Below are 10,221 nucleotides of genomic sequence, written 5' to 3'. Positions count from 1 at the left end.
ACTTTCACATACTACAACAATCAAAAAGAGGGTTTAATTTGTGTGTTAGTTTATATCACATCATTCTCACTTACAAGTGAAGAGGAATACCGCTAAACTGTAGTACTAAGTAACAACAAATTGGTTTTCTGATAAAAAAAATGGGTTTCCTTTTTCTTGACTTGAGAAAATAGTTTAACTTTATTGTCAATGCAAATTTCCGCAGTCTCTAGCTTTGATGAAAATGCTAATGCAAAACAATCAACACCTTTAATCAAAGACCTAAGCCTCACGCACCCACGAGGTGAGGGGGGGTTAGGCCAATGGATCTCCGATGCCTAAGTTAGTTTCTCTGAGAAGTGTAAAGTATTGAGGGCTTTTAGGGGTAGCAAAAGCTTATCGAAATTTGGTAGAATATGGGGTATATATAGGATGAGAGGGCCAGCCATAGTGTTAGGGTTTTACCCTACATATGGCGGCATCCTATTGGCCAAGGTTTTAAAGCAGAAATATTTTCAAGATATTAAATAGGAAATAATATTTTGAGATAATGGAGTAATTATTCCTAATTGATTTAAATAGGGATTACTTACTTGAATGGAGTCAATCTTCATTTGGGAATATATTGAAGATAAAATATAAGTACTTAATCCTTATCTTTAATGCTTTGACTTTTCCTTGCCAAAAGCAGGTGAGCTATGGACAGTAGCTAGTATTCAGCTGCTGGGACCTTCAGGGGTGTGAGTTGCGCGTGGGAGTATCTGAGGAGCATGCTCATTTAATGAGGGCAATCTTGTCTTTCTTGAGCAAAAGTTCACATTTTGCCTCTAGAATTTGTGGGATTATTTTAGGCTCTACATGTATGTTGTTGGGAGAGGCTTTTTTTTAGGGAAATACGCCAAAATGGGACAATTTCTTAATCTAGGGACAAAAATAGGACATTTCGAATATGCACACGCCATGCACAACAATCGGACAAAAATAAGATTTTTCCCACACCTTGAAACTACCAAATTGTCCTCACATATAAATGAGTTATCCAGAAATTATAGCTTTCATTTCTCATTTTGTAGAGAGTGAAACAATGAGGAGAAAGAGATAATCTCTCTTGTCCAATTCCAATTCGAAGAATCCTAACCCACTCATCTTCTTCATCCAAGAGCTCTCTCTAACCCACCCATCTTCTTCATCCAAGCTTTCTCTCTTTCTTTCTTTCTTTCTTTCTTTCACCCTCTCTCTCTCTCATCTCTCTATATTTCGAATATGCACAAGAGCTCTCTCTAAACCACCCATCTTCTTCAATTTTTATCTTTTCATTTGTAGGTTTTGTGAACTGGATTTACTTAATTTTGCTTTTTGATTGATGGATTTTTGGGGTTGAAGTAATTGGTTTTGTATTTCTTGGAGGACACCCAAATCCTTCATTTATGGTTTTTTATTTTTTTTTTATTATTTCTCTGATTTATACGAGGGTTTTTATTTCTTCTGTCTTCCCCCCCTCTGCTCTCTCTCTCTCTCTCTCTCTCTCTCTCTCTCTCTCTCTCTCTCGATCCAAATTTACAAGCAATAAAAGAGGGTTTGGCTTTTACTGCAATTAAATGAAAAAATGTATTAAAGGTCAGTTGCCTTTTGGAGAAGAGATAAATTTGAGGGAAAAGAGAGAAATCATAGTGGAAAGAAGGAAGAGAGAAGGATATGAACGAAATTGTTTCGCGTACTCATTCGCTCTCTTTGTATTAAGCTCACTCATACACTGTATGTACCACAACGTGCACATGATATGCACATCTTATGCGCACAAATCTGAGTTCAACCCAAAAACTCATAACTCATTGCTCTCTCTTCAAAATTAGAAAAAATGACACAATCATATAAATGACCCTAAACTTTATATGAAGAATCAAAGATTCATTATTTGAATTTGGTATCAAATTTGATTGGGTTCAAATATTTCAAGGATTTGAAAATTGTAGTTTGAATGGGCACGAAAGAACCCAATTGAATAAAAAAAAATTGTTTCACGAACTCGTTCACTTTTTTCGTATTTGCAGGGTTTGCCTTTGATTCAAAGGAAAAAGTAGTAAATTCCGTAAATGTGAAGAGTATCAAAGATGTAAATACGCACCATATACACTATATGCACACCACATGCAAATAATATGTACAATACATGCACATGATATGCACAAAGCGGGAGAAACTTTAATGGAAATATATTGGTATAGTGGATACAATTAAAACATAATTGTTACGTATATAAAGTTACAGTAACAGTTTGAAAAGTCTTGTTACGTATATCAACTACCACTTAACTGTGCACATAGAAAACGTAATACTCGTTATCCTTATTTCATGGACACGCATGACTCTTAACGTCCTCTAAGCCCTTTTTTTTTTAATTTTGTTTTTCACCTCGGCCAACTAGATTGTTGTCATACTCGCTAAATTTTGGGGCACAACATGCATGCATCATAACTAGTGAACATTTCATCTTCTCATATTTAATATGTAGCCATGCACACCATTTGCACACAACATGCATATTACGGAATTTTTTTACAAATATTTGCAATTGGACACTTGAACCAGAAATTGTTTATTCTAGTTTCTAGCATGTCAAAACTTGAATTTTATTCCACAACCCATACACCCCAACATGAAACATAAACTCTAATTTAACTTCAAGTATTAAATCATCTTACAAACAACCCATTTATCCATAAATCATTGATGAAGGAACTTGGAACTAAACACCTTACATTACTATGCTTACCGAATCTTTATTTGTTGGAAAAAATAGAATTTTCCAGCCAAAATAAAAAATATGGTACAAAACTCAACTCACTTTTCTCACCTCTCTCTTGCATCCCTTTGTTCGAAATCAGAGGTATGAAGTCAACCCAAAACCTAGCTCACTCTTCTTGCCTCTCTTTGGACTTCCTTCTTTTCGAAATGGGAGCTTAGAGATCTAAGCTCAACCTAGAAACTCAAAGCTCATAGAGCTTTCTTGACAACTCTCTCTTCCAAATGAGAACAGTGATGCAATGGGCTAATGATTTTTAGTATTTATATATGGGTATTTTAGTAATTTCGGTTTTGTACATGGTGTGCATGATTTGTCCATGGCCGGTTTGTCCTATTTTTGTCCCAAGATAAAAAAATTATCCTATTTTGGAATATTTTCCTTTTTTTTTTTTTTTTTTTTTTATAGGTGGAAGTTGGGAGAGGGTCCCCACTCCCCTACAATCCAACGCATTAGAATGTCAAACTTGGACCACCAAATTAAGCCACAGGACCAATGAAGACTAATCAATGTTATAGATTCTGATAACAATTTATATAAAATGAGTATGCCATGACGTGGCGTTTGAATTCAGTCTTATAAAATCATGTCAAGAGAAATCAATTTTATAGAACAACTTATATAAAATAGTTTTATGTTAAGAAAAACTTATATATAACATCATGTGAGACTTAGTTTGATTTTCGGTAAAGGTAAATTTAAACCGCATTATTACTAGTTCATTGTGAGACTTAACACACTTTCCACCACCTTAATGTTGATAATATCATTTATTCTAAAAAATATCAATTTTATTAAATTGAAAAGTCACAATAACAGTGAAATTATTTTGTTTCATGTAAGTCATTCTCTATAAAAAAAAAAAAAATTTCTTTTTTTCCCAAAAATTCTCTATAAACTTTCTACCACTTACTTTGGTTGTGTTAAAAACCTTAACCGCCCTTTAAATTTTGCTGGAGAACAATAACATCTGGGAAAGGAGCATAGCATGGCATATGAGTAACTGACTGCCTCTCTCTCTCCTCCCCTGCACCTGTTAATAACTTTTAGAGAGAGAAAATTGAAAGCATTGGAGTTTGCTCATTTGGGTTTGACGTAATTGCCTAAAGCCTATTGATTTCGTAAAAATTTCATCTTTTTTCTTTCTGTCTGTCTTGCTTTGGATCCTCCGAAGAAAGAAGGGTCCCTCCTCCGCCATAGCTGTTGATCTATCCCTCTCATGGTTTCGTTTACGCCATTCATTGCATGCTTCTGGTTTTCAAATATTACCTGAATTCAATCTCAATGGGGCTCTGGATTTTTTTTTTTTGGGTCTGAAATTTTGTTTTGTGGGTTTAAATAAATGGCAACCAATGCATCTGGGTTCTTCACTTCTCCTACAGTTCCGACCCCGAGGAGGAAGATTCAACCTTCAATACGCATTTTTGGATCTGGGTTCCGTTCCCCAGAGGGAATCTCCAAGAGGGTATTCAGCTCCAGCATTTTTGAAGGCGCAGAGAAGCATGTTGGAGCATCCGCTTCTGAATCTCGAGCACCCAAGTGAGTTCAATTTCCGTTCTTTCATTCGTTTTGGTTTTTTTTGCCCCTTCATTATTTTGTATGTTGGATTTTGAATTTGATTTATCATCTTTGTTAGAAAGCTTCATGATGTGCATTTTGTCATAAAGTTGTTTAGTTTTCTGGATTTACTTGTATCGGCTCGATTTGTTTTAATATGATTGTAGTTATGGTTGGCATGTCATTGCATAGCCAGCTTCTATATATGAAAGGGAAGGAGTTTAAATTCCCATATTTAAACTTCTATTGCACAAAGTTTTTAAATTTCGGTTTGGCTATAATCACTAGGAGTTGAGAATTAGGTGATGTTATTCATCTCCATTGGAGTAGGATTTACTAGGCTTAAGCAATGAAGCCGACTACAATCTATCCGAATCAATGAAGCCGAATTTTCTAGTAATTACAATCAATTTAAGCCTCAAAGTGAGGGAAGTATACATATACATAGATGTTTAAGGCACAGTAAAGTAACCGTCTAACAAACCATTTTTACGACTAACTAGAGGATGCAACTAAGTTAGAAGCATTTTCATTGATGTAAGTCGGATTGCAGGTACGAGCTTAGGTGAATCATTTTTTGGCAAAAACATCAAATTTCCTTTTTATGATAAAGAGTGCTAAATGTAGAACATTACCAAATTGCCGTATCCCTTTATTAAATGCCTAGTGTGTTATTGAACTTTGTCCTGAATGAGTTGGTTATTTTATTTGTGTTTTTATAAAATTTAAAAAGCAATTCCTACCAATGGCTCATGGCTTAGGACGGATCTTTTAAAATTGTCTCCTGCGTCTAATTATAATTGTTCTTTTTTAAAGTTATCCTGGGTTGGACCGTAGCCAGTGCTGTGTGTTTGATGTAATAAGCAGAGTCCCTTTGCCACGAGCCACTGTCAGTACTGAGATTGCATTTTGGCTAAATAGGGGTATGAATACAAGCTGGTAAAATATAATCTGACTGATCTTAATTAATCTCTATTATTTCAGGCTTGTCAGTAAAGGCTGCAAGTTAATTGGATGCGGCTCAGCAATACCCAGTCTTAAGATTTCAAATGACGATCTCGCAAAAGTAGTAGATACTAACGATGAATGGATACCTGTTCGCACTGGGATTCGTAATCGATCTTTCAGGTCAGTTTGTACTTTTCTGTGCATGATAATGTCATAAATTTGGTAAACAATTAGTCGTGACTTAGCCTGATGTTTTAAATCACATGCAATGAGTTTAACTTGGGAAATTCAGCTTCATAGTCTCATGCACTGCGTTACAAGAGGAAACTATCTGTTGGACCTCTCAGGTTGACGATTTGAATCTTACCTAGGATTAGTTTTGTCAGCTACCTGCTTATAGATGACCCTTTTTTTCTGCCCCTATTGAACAATATCTGTTACATAGTCACTGTGGCTTCACCACTCTCTTCAGACAACTGAAACGATAAGCATATGGCAGGGTTTGACCTCATTGATGTTGGTAGTGTAAGATGTGTAAGAGCCTAAGGGGGCTTTCTTATAGTTGTACTGGATGTTTGGATGCTTCTACCTTTTATTTGAACACTTATTTTATACAACTATCTGTCTCTTCTCTGGTCCTCATTTCTAGGTGTACTGGATATTTTATGCTATCATTTCTAAAATTACAGGATATTTGAATGACTTCCTTGTAAAATTACAGGCAAGAGAGCCTGACAACTTTAGCAGTTGAGGCAGCGCATAAAGCACTGGAGATGGCACAGGTTGATGTTGATGATGTGGACCTAATCTTGATGTGCACATCTACACCTGATGATGTCTTTGGCTGTGCTCCTCAGGTATATAGGTCACTAGGTGGTATCTGGATTAAGTCGTCGGGATTTAAAAAAAGAAATAGGGATTGAGCTTCACAGTGGTGTGCATTATATGATTGTTATGCCAATATTGATTTCTATTATATTTGATTCTTCATGTTTTTAGGGGTTTATAAATCTTTAAGTGATGAACAAAATTTCATCTATCTAGGTATGTATTTATTTGTTACGAATAATGAAAAGACCATTTCTTATTAGAAAAATAAAAGGGAACAGATCATTGCTAGCTGCCTTAATTTATAAGGGGGTCCTATTTCGGACAAAAGTAGATTCTTGCCTCCTTGGGGCATCTATGTCTAAGAACTATAGAAGAGTTCCCATTATCGTGATTCATCTTGACCGGACTGGAGTTTTGTACTAAATATGGCATGCTTTTTTGTTTTGTTCGGTATTTGGTCAGACTACTGCTGGCCAACTTTTGAAAACTGTGGCTTTTTCAGGTCTCGTCTTTAGATTTCTAGTAGGTTATTTTGTTGATTAAGTTTGTTGTGCTTAAATAGTTTTATGCTTTTTCCATGGCACGAACTTTGACCAAATACTGAACTATATCGATCACCCGTAATATAATCAAAGAACGACTGAATATTACTCTCTTAGTACTTATGCTGTTTTATTAATACAGTAAATGCTTACATTTTGAATTTGTGTTATATAGTAATTTCAGGTTCAGAAAGCACTTGGCTGCCGAAGGAACCCTTTAGCTTATGATATTACAGCTGTTGTAAAATATAATCTGACTGATCTTAATTAATCTCTATTATTTCAGGCTTGTCAGTAAAGGCTACTAGTTAATTGGATGCGGCTCAGCAATACCCAGTCTTAAGATTTCAAATGACGATCTCGCAAAAGTAGTAGATACTAACGATGAATGGATAGCTGTTCACACTGGAATTCATAATCGACGTGTCATAAATTTGGTAAACAATTAGTCGTGACTTAGCCTGATGTTTTAAATCACATGCAATGAGTTTAACTTGGGAAATTCAGCTTCATAGTCTCATGCACTGCGTTACAAGAGGAAACTATCTGTTGGACCTCTCAGGTTGACGATTTGAATCTTACCTAGGATTAGTTTTGTCAGCTAGCTGCTTATACATGACCCTTTTTCTCTGCCCCTATTGAACAATATTTGTTACATAGTCACTGTGGCTTCACCATTCTATTCAGACAACTGAAACGATAAGCATATGGCGGGGTTTGACCTCATTGATGTTGGTAGTGTAAGATGTGTAAGAGCCTAAGGGGGCTTTCTTATAGTTGTACTGGATGTTTGGATGCTTCTACCTTTTATTTGAACACTTATTTTATACAACTATCTGTCTCTTCTCTGGTCCTCATTTCTAGGTGTACTGGATATTTTATGCTATCATTTCTAAAATTACAGGATATTTGAATGACTTCCTTGTAAAATTACAGGCAAAGAGAGCCTGACAACGTTAGCAGTTGAGGCAGCGCATAAAGCACTTGAGATGTCACAGGTTGATGTTGATGATGTGGACCTAATCTTGATGTGCACATCTACGCCTGATGATGTCTTTGGCTGTGCTCCTCAGGTATATAGGTCACTAGGTGGTATCTGGATTAAGTCGTTGGGATTTAAAAAAAGAAATAGGGATTGAGCTTCACAGTGGTGTGCATTATATGATTGTTATGCCAATATTGATTTCTATTATATTTGATTCTTCATGTTTTGAGGGGTTTATAAATCTTTAAGTGATGAACAAAATTTCATCTATCTAGGTATGTATTTATTTGTTACGACTAATGAAAAGACCATTTCTTATTAGAAAAATAAAAAGGAACAGATCATTGCTAGCTGCCTTAATTTATAAGGGGGTCCTATTTCGGACAAAAGTAGATTCTTGCCTCCTTGGGGCATCTATGTCTAAGAACTATAGAAGAGTTCCCATTATCGTGATTCATCTTGACCGGACTGGAGTTTTGTACTAAATATGGCATGCTTTTTTGTTTTGTTCGGTATTTGGTCAGACTACTGCTGGCCAACTTTTGAAAACTGTGGCTTTTTCAGGTCTCGTCTTTAGATTTCTAGCAGGTTATTTTGTTGATTAAGTTTGTTGTGCTTAAATAGTTTTATGCTTTTTCCATGGCACGAACTTTGACCAAATACTGAACTATATCGATCACCCATAATATAATCAAAGAAAGACTGAATATTACTCTCTTAGTACTTATGCTGTTTTATTAATACAGTAAATGCTTACATTTTGAATTTGTGTTATATTGTAATTTCAGGTTCAGAAAGCACTTGGCTGCCGAAGGAACCCTTTAGCTTATGATATTACAGCTGCTTGTAGCGGATTTATTTTGGGTCTTGTATAAGCTTCTTGTCACATTAAAGGTAATGACTTAGTTAACTTTACTCAGTACACCACGTTATTTTCCATGTTTAATTGATTTAACTATATTGCGCAAACTACAGCCAGTGGATTCAAAAATTCTAGTTATTGGGGCTGATGCTATTTCTCGGATTGTCGACTGGACTGATAGAGGAACGTGTATTCTCTTCGGGGATGCTGCTGGGGCTGTATTAGTTCAGGTGCGTTTATGTTGCTTAATGAATATTTTTGGCATATATCTAAGCTCTAGTTTTCTATATAGGGGCATTGAAGTCCCTCTCAGCTTCTAACTTTGGACTCTGCTTTATTTGGCAGCAATTTTTGTCCCCTTTTTTTTAGAAACTCATATAATACTATCTTAATCTCGTCATTTCCAGAATTGATCAAATGAATTATGAGTAAAGATTTCTTTCTAAACATTTCAGTCCACAGCTTAAATTTCCGTAACTGTGTAGGCCTGCGACGGTGAGGATGATGCTTTGCTTTCTTTTGATGTGCATAGTGATGGTGAAGGAAACAGGTTTGTGATTTCTCGATTCTATGTTTGTTTTATGCACCTTTTTAGCAAGTACAGCATTTTTCTGATACTGACCTATTGCGTTCTTTGCAGACATCTCACTGCTGCCTTCGAAGGAAATGAAACAGATGATGAATTGGGTTCTAATGGTTCTAATGGTTCAGTCCTAGGCTTCCCTCCAAGACCCCCTTCATATTCCTGCCTTCGAATGAATGGTAAAGAGGCCTTTCGCTTTGCTGTGCGTACCGTGCCACAGTCACTTGAGTCTTCTCTTGCAAAAGCCGGTCTCCCTCAATCTAGCATTGATTGGTTACTGCTCCATCATGTATGACGAATGATATCGTTCGGAAAGTTTACCCCGGGTTTACTGATTAAAATGATTGCTCTGCTCTACTGTCATTCTTTGTAATGGGAAGTTTGAATGAAAATAGCTCTTTACGGTAGCTTCTTAACGACTTAAGGTTATCCTAGCAAACAAGCGACGGGGGTACTTCTTGTTTTGATAATGGTGATGGGTTATAACAAAAACAAATCAATAACACAGGCAAACCAGAGGATCCTCGATGCGGTTTCTACTCGCATGCAAATCCCTTCAGAGCAGGTGATTTCGAACTTGGCAAACTATGGAAACACGAGCGCTGCTTCCATACCTTTGGCGTTGGACGAAGATGTGAGAAGTGGGAAGGTGAAACCAGGCCATACTATCGCAACTCCCGGTTTCGCAGCAGGTCTTACTTGGGCTTCTACCATTTTCAGATGGGGTTGAACTTGAAACCTCATCGCCTCCGGCCAAGACAGAATAAGACCTGCTCCGAAACCTGAGGCGATGCACACTGAAACGCAGTTTTGCAATACTCGCCTCAAATTCCAATGTATTAGATATTGTTGCATCATAATCTCCATCAGCTCCCTTTTTGTTTGTTTGTCTCTGCTTTTTTCTTCCTTTAGTTTTTTGGCACCCTCATACCATCTCCAACCCATGGGCTAAAAACCAAATTTTTTAGCCTGGCAAATTTAGTTTTTAGCCCAAAAACAGTTTTTCTGCTCTAACCCTAAAATTTTAGCCCGGAATTATTAAAGAATGAACTTAGGCTAATTTTTTTCTTAAATTAATTTTAAAAAATAAATAATAAATATGTAGACTATTGTAAATTAATTTAATAAACA

The 10,221-nt window shown here is 36.2% G+C and overlaps 1 pseudogene across 1 annotated transcript; it reads left to right on the top strand.

Moving 5' to 3' along the window:
* The first annotated feature begins 3,761 nt into the window (after positions 1-3,761).
* Positions 3,762-9,977, top strand: LOC137723347 (beta-ketoacyl-[acyl-carrier-protein] synthase III, chloroplastic-like; annotated as a pseudogene). The gene is made up of 9 exons (XR_015961548.1): positions 3,762-4,321; positions 5,324-5,471; position 5,787; positions 7,597-7,733; positions 8,434-8,550; positions 8,621-8,737; positions 8,993-9,057; positions 9,148-9,379; positions 9,599-9,977. The product of XR_015961548.1 is annotated as a beta-ketoacyl-[acyl-carrier-protein] synthase III, chloroplastic-like (transcript).
* The last annotated feature ends 244 nt before the right edge of the window (positions 9,978-10,221 follow it).

Source organism: Pyrus communis, chromosome 4 (genome assembly GCF_041283825.1).
Source record: "Pyrus communis isolate YQ-2024b chromosome 4, ASM4128382v1, whole genome shotgun sequence".
In the NCBI taxonomy this organism is placed as follows: domain Eukaryota; kingdom Viridiplantae; phylum Streptophyta; class Magnoliopsida; order Rosales; family Rosaceae; genus Pyrus; species Pyrus communis.
The sequence above is the reverse complement of the archived record's forward strand: the minus strand, read 5'-3'. Positions and strand labels throughout refer to the sequence as shown.